The 18,780-nt window shown below is 44.5% G+C and overlaps 1 protein-coding gene across 2 annotated transcripts in view; it reads right to left on the reverse strand.

Moving 5' to 3' along the window:
- The window catches only part of ADGRG1 (adhesion G protein-coupled receptor G1), a 76,712-nt gene extending 58,607 nt beyond the window's left edge, over positions 1-18,105 (reverse strand). Inside the window, exon 1 of one of the 2 annotated variants that reach the window (XM_072636717.1) lies at positions 17,996-18,105. The gene's annotated coding sequence lies outside the window, so the exon portion shown is untranslated. Of the gene's footprint in view, positions 1-3,256; positions 3,424-17,995 lie in introns of those variants that run through there. The other variant, XM_072636716.1, reaches the window with a different exon arrangement.
- Positions 18,106-18,780: the final 675 nt, after the last annotated feature.

Here is an 18,780-nt window from a genome sequence, read left to right on the forward strand (position 1 = left end):
GCATACATACCCAGGCTTGTACAACTGCCTTGTGTATGGGATGAGATGGCAAGATTGGGAGCTGGAAGGGGTTCTTTGAAATTATTTGCTCAAACCCCACCCTTTTATGCAGGAAAATAAGTCACAGAGATGGGATTTGGTTTACTTCGGATCTAGAGAGGCCACGCATACTTAAGTACTTAGTGTTAGCCCCAAGAAGACTAGATGGAGAGTACAACGTTGCTTGGCTCTATTCAATTCAATGAACATTTATTAAGGACCTACTATGTGCTAGGCACTATACTTAGCACTCTAGAGGTTGATACTACCATTTACTTAGACCCATAATAATAGTACCTACTTTACAGGGGTGTTGTGAGGATCAAATGAGATGCTATTTGTCATAGTACCTTGCACATAGTAGGTGCTGAATAAAGGTTTGTTCTCCGCTCCCTTTCAAAAATTTTAAAGCACTTGACATTATTTCTTTCAGCTGATCCTTGCAACAGCCCTTTGAGACAGGTGCATATGTGATATAATAATAAAAATATGCTCTCCACGGATGAAGAAACTGAGGCAAAGAGGTTAAGTGACTTCCTCAAGGGACCACCCAGTTAGTGAGTGTCTAGGCAAGATGTGATCTCAGATCTTCCTAAGTCCAAGTCCAGTGCTTTCTTCCCAGCACATTTGATTTTTTTGAATCCCTTGTGAGGAAGAGGGTAGGGAGAGAGGCATTACTGATGGGTGGGGATGTGGAAGTCCAAAGAAGGGGAAATTATTTGCTTAAGATCATACAGCTAAATCAAGGCTGGAGGACTTAAGTTTCCTTGGTCCTGTGAGTAGCTAACTTAAGAATTTAACTTTACTCTCAGGAATTATAAACCTATTGCTTTAAAGGAATGGTTTTTTTTTAAACCTCAACATCCCTGGACATAATAAGGAGAGGGTCTGAATCTTGAAACCTTAACCATGACCAGAATTCTATGATGGTCTCAGAGAAAGAGACAGGACCCTCCCCTGAGGTAAAGCCCTTTCCCCTGGGATAGAAGGATCAAGGGACCTCCCCTCTCCCCCCCCCCCCATCTCCCAATTCTTTGGGGAAATGACACAGGGGAACTTCATTTTGAAAAAGGGGATCAGGGATGGTGGACTTTGGATTAGCCTACAGGGTTACCTGAAGTTAATGGAGTGACCACTTGAGTCATGACAAGGTTGCCTGGTATTAATGGTGACCCTTAAGGATCAGGAGGTGCTGTCATATTATATAACTCAAGGAAGTCTCAAGAATGAAGTTTCCCCTAACACTGCATCTGTGGGGGCAAGGGGACCTTTGCTTCTTCCTGTTCTAACCCCGACCTGCTGGCACTGCTGGGGTAAAGGATCAGCTGTGACAAGCCCTGGCCAACTTATCAGCTGGAAGCAGCCGGAGAGGACCTGGGCTAGTCTGAGGTTTGGCTGTTGACGGTTTATGGGAATTAACCCTCCTCCCAGCCTGCGGTACCCCACTTGCCTTTCTCTCAGGCAGCTGAGGTGGGGAGGTTAGGTAGAGGAGGGGAGGGAGGAAATCCTTGAACTTTGGCAGCAAGATATTTTACAATTACAACAGAGAAAAGGAAGAAGGGAGGTTGGAGAGGATTTCTTTCTGCTGATTTCCCTTACCATGGCGAGAACTTTGCTTCCCCAGAATAGAAGCTTTATTTCCCTCATCCTAAGTCCTTGTAGGGGCTTTTTTGTTTTTTATTGTTGCTGGGAGGCCCGCCCCCCAGGCCTTTCTGGGACATTTTGGGGAAACCATGACTATCACTATTTACCCTGTCTTGTTATCACAGGCCATGATATGGTGCTTACTCTCAGACACATGGGTGACTTCCTTCAGCAGTGCCCACGCAGCTGGGTACCACTGTTTGGCTGGCATAGAGGATCCTCCTCCCCCCACATCTCCTGCCACCTCTTTCTGTTGAAATATAGGAAGGCTAAGCTTGGTAGAACAGAGGAGGACCCAGGAGTGGACAGTGATCCTTGTTTAGACACGTTTAGGTACCTCTTCTCAGTTTCCCCACGCATAGTGTAATGATAATACTCTCTTTGAATTGAAATATATATAATATACATATAGTATTATATATATTATAAAAATATATAAAATATTTTAAAATATATAAAAATTATTATAAAATAATGATGTTCTGTGACTTTGGGAGAATCATATTAACCTGACCTCTCTGAGCTTCCATGGGCAGCTAAGTGGCACAGCAGACAGAGCACTGGTTTTGAATCAGGAAGATTTAAATCTCACTTCAGATACTTACTAGCTATGTGACCCTAGGAAAGTCTCTTTACCCCATCTGCCTTAGTTCCTTATCTGTAAAATGAGGACACACTACAGAAGGAAATAGCAAACTACTCCAGTATCTTTGTCAAGAAAACAAAGTGGCATAGGACACCACTGAACTGTGTAACAACCACAATTATGGGTCACAAAAGGGGGAAAGGGGAGGGGAGGAGGTCTGAGTTAATGATGTCTAACCTAAAACCTTATATGGTTTTCACTCTGTGACTGTGTGAACATCTCTGCAAATATATAATTCTACCTCTTCACCTCTCCCCACTCAATGTGGCCAGTCCCCAGTCAGGGGGACCCAGGGGCTCCTTTCCCCTGATTCACCCAGATCTTCCAATTTAGAAACTACTGCCTTGAACAGTATTTCACCTGCCCTTCTGCTCCCTCCTCTTAGCCAGCCTGGCATCAACAAATCCAGAGCATCTCTCGGGCTCTGAGAATTTTCCATAGTGCTCCCCTCTATCCTGGATTCTGGCTAGATTTCAAGGAAGTTCAGAACCTACACAGGAGTAGGATCAGCCTCCCCATGATGGGTCCTCCCTTCACCCTTCCATTCTACCCCACTCCATTCCAAGAGCTGGTCATTTAGGAAGAGGGTGCCCCAAACCACCAAGTAGAGCAATCCTGTATCCCTCCATCCCTCCCCACCCCAACCTCCATTCCAGAGTTCTCTGAAATAAAACTGAGGAAAAACTTAACTTCTAACAAGTAAGAAATACCACACCTTACTCTGGAATGCCAGAACTCTGAGTAGCCCCAATGTCAAGGCTGGCAAGCTTTGGTTGTTCCCAGGTGACCCTTAACCCCCCAACTGCTGTATAGGGACCTTTCAGTCCTATGACTCTCCAAGGCTGGGAGGCACCCCCCTCCTAGGCTCCTAGGTCTACGAGAGTAAATAGAAGTGATGGATGGAATTGAAGAGCCCCGAATCAGTACCTGGTGGTAAGCTGAAGACACCTCAGCTGAGGCACGAACAGAGTACGACTTCGGAGAGGGAGCCGTGGACTGATTTGAGTCACCGTGTGTGGGTGAATGGTTGAGTGAGCGGGCACTGTAAGTCACCCTCTTCCCCTGCAGTGGAGGGCAGGCAGCCAGTGAGAAGGGGAGGGTGGGGTATGTGAGTATGTGTGAGTGTGTGGTGATGGCGGGGTGGAGGGGTGGGGGAGAGGCGGGTAGGTCCTTTTTCTTGGATCTCATTTGTTCTCCAATGAATGAAGAGAAGTGAGTCAGCCAGAAGGATTTTATCTTGGCTAATGCAAATGAGGAAGGGGCGGGGTGGAGAGATTGGAGTAGGAAAGCCTGGTGCCTCATCAGGGATGGAGAGAGCAGGAGGGAACTAAACTAAGGATGCCTGGGGCACAGTCTGAAAGGCTTAGAGCCTTTCTAATCCCACCCTGCCTTCCTCAAAACCTCAAACAAATCAGATGCTTAGGATGGATGCTTGGGAGAGAAACAGTATCTCACGAGAAGCTGAGGTTCTATCGTCATTGCTGGCTAGTGCCCAGGCTCAGGCATAAGGGAGCAGGTGTCTTGAGGGAACATGAGGAGAGTGGGGACTGGAATGGATAAAGAAAAGGAAAAAGCAGAGGCTGCTAAGTCACTGAATGTAAGGCCAAAGGGATCCTCAGAGGGAAGCTAGTCCAAGCCCCTCATTTGACAGGCGAGGAAAGTCAGATTGAAAAAATTTAAGCAGCTTGAGCGAGCCCCAAGGCTCTTCTGACTCCAACTCTGCTCTTTTTACCATATCCCATAGTTTTACTTTCTTTGCCTTGATGGTCAAACCCTGCCTTTCTTAGGAACTCAGAGAAGCCCAGATGGATGTGTTGACCTCTTAGTCCACAATGCCCAAGGGAAGATTAAATTCCAAGAGGATATAGTCAAGGTGGGAATCCCTACTCTGCCCCCTGTCCTTGACCCACATGCAATCTCTTCCTTTGGTTCTAAGATGAATACATATGATTCTCAGCCAGAACAGGCTCTTTCCTCGTTATATCCAGTAAGGCTCTTCCTGTGAGTCATCTCTCTGAGATATACCATGTTGGCCCTTTAGGGAATACAGAAGGAGTGTGCTGGCTTCAGCCACTGAACAATCATGTCCAAGGGCTGGCCCATCTTAACAGATCATAACATTGAGAACTTGAAGGGATTCAGTGGTCAGTCTGTCCAAGTCCCTCATTTTACACATGAGAAAAATGAGACTCAGAAAGGTAGAATGATTTCTCAAGGTCACACAGGTAGTAAGTGGCAAATCTGAGATTTGAACTCATATCCTGGGACTCCAAGTAACTTTCCACTACACTTATCACTCAGGCTGATGAAACTACTTAACTTCTGCTCCAAATACTTCATGTAGGATATTCATCCAGATAAGCTGTATGCCATGTTCACATATGGAGCTCGGAATGCAGGTTTCCCAAGATCAAGGACCCTATGGGGTCCTACATGACCCAGGGTTGCTACCAGATCTCAGGCAACCTCATAGGTGCTGGCTATCATCCATCCAAACCCAAGATGGGCCCTGACCTGAGGAAGGAAGGTCTTCAAGGAGTTTCTCCATTTAATCAAACCCTCCCCCTTAATCCTGCCCCTTTCTGCCAGGAGTCTGGCAGAATTTCAATTTCTGGCAGATATCTGTGAATTTCACAAATGCAGAATAACTTCCTATCCCTCAGGGATGGAGGTGATGAGATTAAGTCCCATCTGGCAGATAGTGGCACATCAGCTGATTTGGAAATGAGTAACAATAGGACATGAGCTCTTACCCTGCCATCTCAGTTCTTATTGCCAGCCTCCAGTAAGATGCCACAAAGAAAGAAAAATGAAGCCCCTTGGGCAGTCATAACTCCTTCTGGAAATTCATTCATTCCTTCAACAAATGTCTCCAAATAGTTTCCTGTGCCCAGTTTTCTCCTCAGTACTGTGGAGGCTGCCTAGCTTCTGCCCTTAGAGAACTTACATTTTGTTAGGAGAATATAACATATACACGCAAAACTACAAGGGGAAGCAGAGGGGGAGGTATGAAGTGCTTTGCAGAATTTTTAATATGAGACAGTGGGATGAGGGGATCTGGGGTCACAGCCCAGCTCAGTCATTTGCTACTAGTGTGTCCTTGGGCAAGCAGCTTAATCTTTGTGCCTCAGTAGTAGGTTAGACCAGATAGATAGCTTCTGAGTTAGTTCCCTGACAGCTCTAAATCTTTGATCATCTGAGGCGTGTTTAGATATGGCTTTCTGGAATGAGTGAACTTTGAGCTCCTTGAACATGGGCAAGTCTTCAATATACAAAGATATAGAGAAGGACACTTCAGGAAAAAGGAACAGTGTGCACGAAGATGAAGCAAGGGAAGAGAATTAAATGTGATCAGGGGATAGTCAAGAGTCAGTCTGGTTTGGCTGAAATCCATAGGAAAATTGGGATGGCAAGCCTGGAGAGGTAGATGAGGGCTAGATTGTGGAAGACCTTTAATGCCTGTTGAATATTAATACACAGCATGAGAGAAGAACACTCAAGAATCCCTGTTGGAGGACTACAGGATTTCAGAGTTGAAAAGGACCAGACCAGTTTCCTCATTGTACAGGTGAGGATACTTAGAGCACGATTAAGGGTTTTTCCAAAATTACACAAACAGTGAGTAGTGGAAACCAGGATCCAATCCACATCTTCTAACTCTAGCTATTGTCTTCTTTAGATTATACCTTATGGCCTTCCATCTGGACTGATCTTTGCCCTCTTCCTACAAGATCATATTTCTCCCAGATGGCATTTTCATCCCAGCCTGGAGGCTTGTTCTTACTCCCTTAAAAGTCTGGGAAGGGAAGCAAAAGGGTGTTCCTAACTGAAAGAGTTGAAGAGTTCAAGGCAGTAAGACCAAATGACATACATCTGATGATGATGGGGAAAAAAAGGATGTATATAATAGCTGAGCCATTGTCAATGATCTTTGAAAGATCCTGGAGAACAGAAGGCATGGCCCAGAGCTGGAAAAGGGCTAATATTATTTTCAAAAAAAATTAAAACAGGAAGATATTGGACTCCAGTAAGTTCGGTAAACTGGGTTTTGATTCTTGACAAAATTCTAGAACGTTTCATTAAGGGGAAGGTTAATGGACATTTAGAAAAGAAAGCAGTAATCAATTTCATTAGTTCCATTAATAGTTTCATTGATGAGAGTTTATGTAGGAAGTAAACAAACAATATGAGTAGTGATATGTTCAATGATTCCAATTATGTAAATGAGAATAGTGAAGGGCAGCCCAACTTGGACAATCATGGCCAGAGAACAGATGGTGAAATGTATCTCCCTCTTCTCAACGGAGCAGAAGTGGGGGACTACAGGTACAGAACGCCACATATGCCATGAGTTATAGTTCTTACATTTCACAGTTATGTTTCACTTTTTTCAGTGCTAGAATGGAGATGTATTGAGACAAGAATGTGAGGTAAAAATAGAAAAAATCAGTAGAACATTAAACAGGTTATGTCCGATTAACTCCATTTTCCTCTTTGAGAGGGTTGTTAATGGAAATGCAATAGGTACAATTCACCTGGTTTAGCACAGCATCTGATAACATCTCTCATGCTATTTTTGTGGAAAAGGAGGAAGAGATGTGGGCTGGTTGATAGTATAAAATTAGGTGAATTCAGAACTGGTTGAGTGGCCTGACCTAAAGAGAAGTCACAAAGGATTGAATGTCAACTTAAAAGAAGAGGTTCTGATGGAAGGCCCTAGGGAATCTGTGTTTGATCCTGTTACTTAACATTTTTATCAATTGCCTATATAAAGGGATAGTTGGGGAGCTAAGTAACATAGTGTATAGAGTGCCAGGACTGAAGTCAGGAAGACTCATCTTCATAAGTTCAAATCTGGCCTCAGATATCTACTAGCTGTGTGGTCCTGGGAAAGTCACTTCACCCTGTTTGCCTCAGTTTCCTCATCTGTACAATTAACTGGAGAAGGAAACAGCAAACCACTCCAGCATCTTTGCCAAGAATACCCCAAATGTGGTCATGAAGAATCAGATATGACTGAAACAACTGGACAACAGCAAAGGAATAGTCAGCAAAATTATCAAGTTTACAGATGACAGAAAGCTAGCTGCTATATAGCTAAAACAAGAGTGCCTAAAACCATCTTAATTGACTATAACAGAGGCTGGCTAACTATGGCTTCATAGTCAGCCTAAAGCCTGTTTTTTGTATGGTTCATGAGGTTTTATTGTGTGTTAAAAAGTGTAAAATCCATTCTTAGGTCCCTAGTGAAAATGGGCAATAAGTCAGATTTACCTAGTGGTCATAGTTTGGCCACTCCTAGACTAGAAGATTAGTTTAAATCTAATGAGATAAAATCTGCTAGTAATAAATCTAAAGTTTTACACTCGTGTTAAAAAAAACTCAGTTTCCCAAGTTCATGAAGAAGGAAACTTGGTTATACAACAAATCCAATGAATTAGGGGACCACAAGTTTAATATGAGATAGCCATGTGATATGATAGTCAAAAAAAAAGCTAATAATTTTAGGTGGCATTGAGAGGAAATCCATCCAAGACTAGGAAAGTGATCATATCACTGAATGCTGCTCAAGGAAGACTATACCAGAATATTCTGTTCTTGTCTTTGGGTCACATTTTAGCAAGAAAATTAACAATCTGGGTAAGTGTTCAGAGGAACCAGAGTGAGGAAGGTACTTGAGATCATCCCATATGAAGGTCAACTGAAGGAACCCAGAGCATTTATCTTAGAGAAGAAGAAGAGTTAACATTTATATAATCCTCTAAGCTTCACAAAGCATTTTGCAAATATCATCTCATTTGATCCTCACAACCTTGGGAGATAGGTGCTATTATTATCCCCAATTTATAGATGAGGAAACTGAGGTCAGGAGAGGTTAGATGACTTGCCCGGGATCATATAGCTAAGCAAGTGCGTCTGAGGTAGGATTTGTCCTCAGGTTTTTCTGACTTTAAGTCCAGATCCTCTGTCCACTACTCCAGCTGAAAGCCTTAGTTTTTCTCTTCTCAGGAGGAGAGGAGTGCACATCATAGCCCCTTTCAAATATCTGGAGGGCTATCTTGTGAAAGAGACTTAGATTTGTTTTGTGCAGTCCCTGATCTAGGAGCAATGGGGCAGAAGGGGCAAGGAGACAGACTGAGGCTTGAAGTAAGGAAGAACTTGGTACCGATGAGATCTGTTGGCAAGTAGAGGGAGCAGCCTTGGGCAGCAGTGGGTTTCCCTCTTCACTTTGGTCTTCTGCCAAATTCTGGATGACCCCTTGTTGGGTCAGAGTAGATCAGTTGCAGGTTGTACTGGATGGCAGAGGTCCTGGGATGCTGCTGAGCCCTAACTGCTAGATGTGTTAAATGGAGGCGTCCACTTATTCCATCATGACTTTTAATTCCCGTGGGAAATGCACTGGTTTAGACAACACATCCCTCCTGAAAGAAAAGCAGTTGCCAACACCCCTGAAGTCTGTGCCAAGGTCCTTGATAATGACGCAGTCCCCTACCTCTCCCCCATCCTCTCTCTAGGATTTAGACTCTTTGAAGAGCCCAGCAAGATGTGATCAGCTGACAGTTTCTGTGCCCTCATGACTCAGCCACCCTCACAAAGGGCACAGTGTGCCTGATGCCAGCCTCCTTCCCTCCTGCACCACAAACAAGCACAGACCTTGGGAGCCAGATGTGGCAAAAGGGACCCCCTCCAGGAGGCTGGTCAGCAAGAGCAGATGTACTGATGAGAATCAGGAAGACACAAACAAAAGCTTAGTCCATCTTTTTTAATGGAGTTGGGGGATGGGAGAGGGAGAGATTTAATCAGCTTTGTTGGAACCAGTTTAAATGGTGAAGAAAGAAGCAGAGGAAGGTTGGCAGAAAGAACAGTGTTAGATTTGAAGTGCCAGGGACCTTATTTGGTGTTGTGAGCAAATCTTAGCTCTGGTTGGTTCACTCCAAGGGAGGGGCTTGGGATCTGGCCCTAATCATCCACCTGGGTTTACCTGAGTCTGGTTTTAAAAGTAATTAATTCTTTTATAAAAATACAGTTGACTCCCTTTGCAGTTGGGAAGACTGGAAACTCTTCCCTGGAGTGTAAATAGCACGTGCCCTGCCTTAAACTGATCCCTTCCATACCCACAGAGGATGCCCTCTGAGAGACCATTTCCCCTGGCATCTGTCCTTCCGTGACTGTAGCCAAGCAGGACTTGTGGCCCAGTGTCCCATTGAACCACTCTGTTATCTCTGGGCACACAAGCTTGCCATTCCCACCACTGAGAATTCCCATGCTCCTCTTTCTGACTGGTCCCTGCTCCAGCATCCATTCTTCTTCTCTGACGACCCTCACCCAAAACTAGCTGTTTCCTCATGATGCCAATTCAGCTCCAGGAGCATTTACTAAGGGCATAGACAGAGAAAAATGGAAATTGCATCTGCCCTCAAAAAACTTACAGTTTATTGAGGAGAAACAACATGTGCATAGATGGGAAATAGCAAAATATAGAAAAAGTAAAGAAGGAGCCATCGAAGCAGGGAGTGCTAAGAATTGGGGAGGATCAGGAAAAGCTACACTACAAGCTGCCCCTTGAGATGGGCCCAGAATGGAGCTAAGATAACAAGGGGGAGAAGTGTTCCCTTTAACCAAATAAAAGCTATATTTACAGGATGCTTTAAAGTTCACAAATACTTATCTCACAACAGCCATATGAAGTAGGTACCATAAGTAGGTATGATGCCCATTTTGTAGATGAGGAAGCAGAGGCTCAGGGAGGTTAAGGAGGTTATTCATGGTCACACAGCCAATTGGCATTACAGCCAGGATTCCAAGTCAGTTGTCCTGACTGTAGGTACAACACTCTTTTCCTAGATTCTTCAAGGTTAACAAGGCAGGGAGGCTCCATACTGGCACCTGCTGCATATGCATCTATTGCTAGGGGCTGCTGGGAAAGTGGACCCCCTTCTCTCTGGCTGCTGTAGTCAAGACTCTACTGATAAGGGCAAGTCATGGGCATTTGTGATGCAAGGAGGAACACAGTGATTTCCTGGCTGCTGCCCTCCCCACTACTTGCTTTTGTCTCCCACACTACTCCTCAAGGCCAAAGTCTGTTCAGAGGCCTTCAGTCCCTCCCTGAGCTCTATGGCACCCAGCCTCCTACCTTCCCTCTTCCCTCCCTCAGGGCCAAGCCCATGACATAATGTCTAGAAACTTATCTTTGAAGAATAACTCCCAAGTGCTACCCTACCTCATCCAGAGTCCCCTTTCCCATTGAGGAAACTGCCACCCAACAGATGAACCACCTGGTCCTCCGAGGATGGGGGAGACAGGTGCTGTAAATACCTTGGTAGAAGACAGAGATGGTGCAGGAATCATGATCACATTTACCAACTAAAGGTGAAGTCTATGGATTGAAACAATGGGACGCCATCTGGGCCATACTTCTGTCTCCTGCCCTCCTGCTGGCTTCCCCTTGGTCCTCCTTAAAAATGAAATTCCCTTATGGAGAGTAACATTAGAACCCCAACACTCCGCTTGAATGAGGACCCTGTAAATATTAAGGATCTCTCCTGAATGGGAGTGCTATTTTTAAGAGAGGTTGCCCATAGAAAGGACTCTAGAATTGGAATCAGAAGGCCTGGGTTCAAATCCCAGCTTTATTCCCTGCTTGTTGAGTGAGCTTGGGGAAGTCCCTGGGTCTCATTTGCCTCATTTGTAAGTAAAAATCCAACAACAAAACACTAAACTAGGTGGTCTTCCCAGGTCCCTCCCAGCTCTAGACCTGCAAGTCATGAATCAATTTCTATTAGCATGTGAATTAACATTTATTCTAGACTACAGATACAAAATGAAGGATGCCAGGGGGGACCAGAAGAGACACAAGAGACTTCCAAGGACACATCCTGGTTTCTAGAGCTGGGGGTTTGAGAGAGAACTCTGATGTAGCCTCTTACCTTCATGCAAGGAAGCGGTTGCTCATTTCTATTTTGCCAAAGGGGTCCAAGGTCTACATAGAGGAAAAACTGGACTCAAACTCCAGTCCTCCTGTTTCCTTGCAGAGACAGAGAGAGGGTATTCAAAGCCTCCCTCTGTGTCCCAGATGAAATACCAGCTGGCCCTGAAAAGCTATTGCTGGAGGTGGGGAGTAGGGGTGGAGGAGAGTTTCAGGGGAGGCTATGAAGAGGGCAATTCATTTATGGGTGCACCCCTATTGGGAGAAAGGGTGGTCTGAACATTGTTTCCCTGAGAGTGGAGGAAGGCAACCTTGGGAGAGCGATGCCATAGCAGGAGGACCCCCAGGGTGGCAACTTGGGCATGATTTCAGGGTGAGACTCAGGGTAAGGAATGTACTCTCCCACCTCCATGAGGAAGTATGCCCAGGGGCAGTGTCCCATTCACCTTGGACTGTTACGACTTTGCTTCCATGAAATCTACTTAATTCCAGCTCACATTTCCATTAAGCTTTACAAAACACGTAGCTCATAACCCTCTCAGGTAGGGAGTACAAGTATTATTTTTAACCATTCTCTACATGAGGAAACATAGTGCAGTAGAGCCAGCCTCTGATAAAGGGAGAGCTGGGCTCAAGCCCCAACTCTTTTAAGTACTGACGAATGTGACCCTACACAAGTTACTTGTCCTTGGTTCTCAGGCAGCTCTCTCTCTCTGAGTTTCAGAGCTGGTGTCAATCTGCATCAGCAAAGAATTTTTCCCATCTGGGAGTTCCCTAAACTGAAGAAATCATAGAGATGGTCCAAAAGAGAAATAACAGCCGGATGAAGAAACTGAGGCCAGAGACTTACCCAGAGCCGCTTAGCTATTAATAATCCTAATCACAGTGCTCCTGTCTCTAAAGCAGTAGAGACAAGAATGATAATAGCAGCTAGCATCTATATAACCCTCGAAGGTTTACAAAGCACTGTATACATGTCATCTCATTTGAGCCTTACACTACCGGGCATTGGGTGCTATTCTTGTATCCATTTAACAGATGGGGAAACTGAGGCTGAGAGTGGTAAAGTTCCTTGTCCAGGGTTATACAACTGGTAAGTGTCTGGAGGCAGAATTTGAACTCAGGTCTTCCTGACTCGAGCCCAGTACTTTTGCCACCATACCACCTATCCGCTAAGACTTAAACCCAGATAGCCTAAGCCCAAAGCCCAGGCACTTTCCAATACCCAATAAGTTAGGTCTTCTATTTAGCTCCAGATTGTCTAGGAGCATAGTCTGGACCCAGAAGGTCCAAGGCTTAAGGAGTCCTATTGAGTTCCAGATGGGGAGCCAGTGACCCAGCCAGGCCTTTTTCCTTTCATTTATGTGAGTACTTTTTCTACTACAATATGCCTTTCAATAGCACCTCCTTCACTTCATGGCCTTCCCCCAAATCCCTTGACCTTGAGCCAAAATACTGTCTACCTTCCTCTTCTCCATCCTCCCCATCCTCCCACCCTCCGTCAAAACTAATGAGCTTTCACTGAAGGCACCAGCCCACTCCCCACCTCTGTGCCCTCCTGCCCTGACTAGCATCTGTGCCCACCAATTCTCTCATTCCCAGTGGCCCAGGGGGCTCAGTCAGTTAATGATTCCATTATTTGCAGGGGCTACGGCTGCCAGCTGTGATGCCTGGGTCTTCATTAGTGAGGGGAGCCCAATTAGCAACAGCTGAGGCTCTGCCCAAGCTGGCTTTGTGTATGCTCACGTGGGCCCCATCCCCCTTCCGTAGCCATAGAGGGAGAAGATGAAGGGGTAAACCAAGGTCCCAAGGGGAGGCAGAAACACACTTCTGTGACTGATGTCTCTGCACCCGTTGGATGATATCAGTATAAGTAGCAATTAATGGGTTTCCCTAACGGCTCAACAGAGGACCTGGAAAAATAATAAAACAAAAACAACCTTAAAATTCATGGTGGGGGAAAGGGAAACATTTTCACAGTGGAAAATAAGGGAATGCCAGCCAGGATGATGCGCAGTGGGGAATTTTGCTCTCTTATTAACTCAGGTTCCCCACTGAGGCTTCACAGAAATGTAACTGATAATCGTAACAATGTAACAAACAAATATGCTGTGACAATAACCTCAAGAATTCAGGAAATAGATTAGCATTATCAACAAAATCACCACCCAGAATTGTCCTGATGTTACGCTGATCTGTAAAAATGTGAGAGCATTGTTCTGAAAAGGAGTTGCTGTGCCAAGGACTCCCATAAACACGAGTGAAAAGCTTTCAAAATGGGGAGACCTGGCAGAAGAAATCAAAATCATGTAGGGACAAGCTTTAGTTTTATCATCCCCATCATCCTATGTGCGCCAAGGATGCTTGCAGTGAGCCTACAGGAGATGAGCTTCCATTCCAACCTTTCCACTCAGTCACAAGTCATTCTATCTACCTGCACAATAGTCCTTCATACATTTAACATAAAAGAGTAATAGTAAGAAGATAAATTGTCCTAGAACTATTCCTGTTTGAATTCTATCAGATGATTATAATAACTAGCCTTTATATAGCACATTACATTTTACATATGTAAAGTCTTTCCCAAAGGCTTGTTTGGGAGTTTTTATGAGCTAGAAATAGGGATTGGAGCTGTGATTCTGCTGGAAGGGCGACCTTCTGGGTGAGGAAAATCCTTTGACCAATGCTGATGGGCACTTCTCTCTGTATGCTAGGTGTAGTGGATTGTGTGCTAGACTTGGAGCATGGAGGAGGATGGGTTCATATCTTGCCTCTGACCCTTCCAACACAGACCTCTCTGAGCCTTAGTTCCTTCATCTATTAAATGAGGACATTAGACTAGATGGCTTCTGAGGTCCCTTCCGGCTCTAAATCTATGACTTCAGAGACTTAGAGAGTTTAGGACAACTGAGATATGAAGTGGTTAGGGTCACACAGCCAGTACATGTCAGGGGTAAGATTTAGACTCATGCAGGTCTTCCTGGCATTTAACTTTTAAAATTTTATTCCACATCTATTTAACCCATAACAGCAAGTATTATTATTATCTTTATTTGGAGGCAATCAGGGTTATGTGACTTGCCCAGGGTCACAGAGCTGTGTCTGAGGCTGGATTTGAACTCAAGTCCTCCTGACTTTAGAGCCAGTGTTCTATAATACCGAGTATTAATGTTGACTCCTCCCTTTCTCCTTCTCCCTCATGCCACAAATCCAATCAGTTGCCAGATCTTACCATGTCTACCTCCATAACATCGCTCCCATCCCTTCCAGACTCTGTGCTCTCTACTTAACAAAACTCTTGCCACTTCTTGTCTGGATTACCGAAAAAGGCTCCAGGTTAAGCATCTCCCTTCTCTGATCCAGCCTCTGCTGTCACAGGGACATTCTAAAGGCAGAGTTCTAAAGTGTTGTCTGAGAACCCTTGGAGCTCCCCGAGACCCTTTCAGGGGTCTATGAGGTCAAAATCATTGTGATTATATTCAAACATTTAATTTCTAATACTATATAAAGAGTATATATATCTATAACTATATAACCCATATATTATATATTATGTAACCTCACTGTATATTATATGTAGATATTATCACACTTTATTATATTAGTATTTTATTATTATATTATCACGTCATATATACATGTGTATATGTCATACATACATATATGTGTATATTATATACAATATATACGTATATTATACATATAACCTATATATAGTATCCATAACTTACATATTATATATAACCCATATGTACTATATAACCTATATACTACATAACCTGTTTATAGTGTATATATATATATATCCTATGTGCTATATAACCTGTATATAGTATCATATAACCTATATACTATGTAAACTAAAAATAGCATGATATGATATAACTCATATGCTATAACATATATTGGCATAAGAAACTCCAAATAAGGAAATCTTCTCTTGATGCATTGAATTGTTTTCAGTTGTGTCCAACTTTTTGTGATCCCATTTGGGGTTTTCTTGGCAAAGACACTGAAATAATTTTCCATTTCCTTCTCCAGCCCATTTTACAGATGAGGAAACTGAAGCAAACAAGGTGAAATGACTTTCCCAGTGGTCTTTGCACTAAGGCGCCGTCTAGCTGTTTTTACAGATGAAGAAATGGAGACCTAAGGTCCCAGGAGTGAGCACCTCAATGCAGATGATTCCTGGATACACACACACACACACACACACACACACACACACACACACACACACACACACATACACACATACACACAAACATCCAGTACTAGTTTCTCTCCTGAGCTCCAGTCCTATATCAGTGATGGCCTTTTGGACTTTTCCAATCAAATATCCCATAGGCATCTCAAATTTGATATGAACAAAACAGAACTCATTATTTTCATTTCCTCTTCCCTATTATAGTTAGGGGTCACATCATCTTCCCAGTTACCCAGACTCACAACCTTGGTATCATCATTGAATCCTCACATTGCAGTGACCATCATTTCTGTCTTCACAATGTCTCTTATATATATCCTTTTCTCCCTACTTATACAGCCACAGCCCAGGTTCAATCCCTCCCCACTTCCTGGTTGGACGATTACAATACCCTTTTAATTGGTCTTCCTGACTTCCATCTCTCCCCACTGTAATCTCTCCTTCACTCAGCTACCAAGCAGATTTTTCCAAGGCACACATCCCTCCAAGTCACTTTCCCTCCCTGGGAACTCCAGTGGTTCCCCATTACCTCTAGGATCAACTAGGAACACCTTTGTTCGGTTTGTCATTTTGGCTCCATAATTTTTTCCTTAGCCCTTTCCTCAATTCTCTGGTCTTCTTCCACTTGACTCTCTTCCATCACTGTTTCAGTAGCACTGACTACAGGCACGTCCTCATGGGACACTCTATGGCCTGAGTGCCTCCCATGCCTGGAATGTTCTCCCCTCAACTTCACGTTTTATTTCCCTTGACTTCCTTCAAGACTACCTACTCCAGAAGGCTTCTCTCCATCCTCCCAGGTGCTAACGCCTCCTCTAGTCAGTGCCTTCCTTCTGAAGGCACTGATGTATCTTACTGTGCTTAGGTCATTGACCTGTTGTCCCTCCCCTCCATTAGACTGTAAGCCCCTTGAGGGCAGGGAATGTTTTTGCCTTTCTTTGTAACCCCTCTACCTAGCACAGGACCCAACACACCATGATTGTTTAATAAATGCTCATTGACTTGACCAGGATTGGAACCCTCTGACTCCGCCCAAATACACGCTGCTTCCCATAATACGGTAATGCACATACCTTAGAGTGGGTAAGACCATGGAGTCTCCATACTCCACAGACCTTTTTTCCATCCCCTTTTCAACTTTGGTGTTATTTCTGATTTGGAACACTGAAACTAGGAAATTTTTAGACACTGGAGTGATCCCCTAAAGTAGCCCCTGAAGTCCAGAGACAGCAGTGTTCGTTACTTGTTACCAACAGTCTGTTTGTCTGAGGCAACCTCTTTGCTCCCTATATAAACAAACCCAGTCAAACAGGCCTGAACAAATCGGTTTCCTGGGGGTGCCTCCCCAAAGGCTCTTAGTCTGTCTTTCCAACTGGTAAAGGAAAAGACCTGAAGGAAACAGTGGGGAACTCAAACTCACTGCCACACAAGAGCAGGGTTTTTCAGGAAAGAGCAATTCTCTGCTTTTCCTGTTTGGTTTCATTAAAATAAAAATTAAAAAACCCAACACTCACTTTCATATCAACAGCCCTTTATAACTTTACACATGCTGTTTCTCAACCCTACTCCTCTGAGATCCATGTTTCACTGCTCCATCTCTCCACGCTAAGATCAAGCATGTTATTCCCATTTTACAGATGAAGAAACTCAAACTCAAAGAATTCAAGTTACAAGTCCAGCCCTCTGCACTGCATGAGGCTGTGTCAGAAGCAAATTCCTTCTCCTGGAGAAGTCAAGCCAGTTAAGAGTGTTGCCTTTGGGGTTTTTTTTTTCCAGACTAAACTGCTTTAACAGGAAAAATGAATTCTCTCCTTGAATACTGTCAGCTGCATTCCTTAGAGTAGTTTGCACTCCTGAGCCATGCACTTGGGAAACTCAGACCTGCTGCCTGCCTTTCCTGTAGTCTACCAGGGCTGCTGGGACAACCCAGACACTGAGGGTAGGGGCCCTTCCAACCGCTCTAAGCTGAACGGAGATCAAGGGACAGGAAATGAAGCTAAATTTATTTCTCTCTTCCCTGAAGCACCTTGGGTAATGTCAGGGCTCCTCTTGCTACCCAAAGCATTCCATTGGGAGTCACAGGTTAAATCCTGGCCTGGTTATGAGCTGCCTACTTTAGCAAGGTGGTGCAGTAGACAGAGAAAGAAAGAGTTAAGATCAGAAGGCTTTGATTCAAATCCTGAAGCCAATACTCACTAGCTGTGGGCCTAGGCACAGGACACTTTTACCTCTCTCTTTGGGTCTCGGGTCTTTCCTCTGTAAAGCGAAAGGATTGTATCTCTATGGTCACTTCCAGCACTAAATTTATGAGCCTTCTTTCTGGGCCTCAGTTTACTTTTCTGAAAAATGAGAGAATGGCCAGATAATTTCCGTTGTTGCTTTCATCTTTAAATCTTGGACTCCCATATGGGCAAACCAGTTCAGGCTTCTGAGATCTCCCTGGGTGGGGATAGATTGGGCACCCAGGTTACCTTTCCTCTCCATCTTGACCCTTCACCCTACTCCCCCATACCAAACAGTTGAAATATTTTACCTCCCAGGCTGTCTCCTCCACAGAACACCCCTGCTACCACTTCCTTGCTCTCCTCCAGCAGCTGTGTCTACATCGCAACCGTCCACTCTAAGCTTGTCTCAGGTGTAGGGAGGGCTCTAGGTGAGGCTCCGCCCTTTCTGCCTTCTATTCCAGCCTCATATGCCCTTGCCCACCTGGGTCGGTTGGTGGAGGTGGGGCTGGTGCCAGCCGGAAACTGAACTCTCCTGCCCTGCCCACCAGCTGCTGCAGGGGGAGTGGATGGCCAGACCATGGCCACAGCCCAGGCCAGACGCTGGATACAGGCTCCAATAAACGCTGCAGGAGATTCAAGCCCTGACATGAAATCTGAGCCTCACAGAGAAATCTGTCAACAAATCCAGGGATGGGGCCAGGCAGTACTCAATGGGTACAGAGTCCTGAGGGGTGTGAAGAATGGACGGCTTGACCTTGAACTTGAAATCTAAGGGATGAGGCGGGAGACGTGCAGACAGAGAGAGAAAATACATGCAGAGCTTAGAGACGGAGCAAGCCCTTAGCTGAGGCTTTTTCATTCAATCTTTTCTATATGTTTTCTGCTTCTTTGTGTTTGTTATCTCCTCCATTAGAGGGTAAGCTCTTTGAAAGAGGGAATCTTTTCAATTACTGTATTTTCACCAGCAGCACCTAGCAAGATACTTGGTGTTTTAATAATAATACTAACTAGCATTAAAGATCTGCAGAGCCCTTTACAAGTATTACCTCGTCTGATCCCCACAGCAACAGTGGGAAGCAGGTGATATTGTTAT

This window comes from Notamacropus eugenii, chromosome 1, assembly GCF_028372415.1.
Source record: "Notamacropus eugenii isolate mMacEug1 chromosome 1, mMacEug1.pri_v2, whole genome shotgun sequence".
NCBI lineage: Eukaryota > Metazoa > Chordata > Mammalia > Diprotodontia > Macropodidae > Notamacropus > Notamacropus eugenii.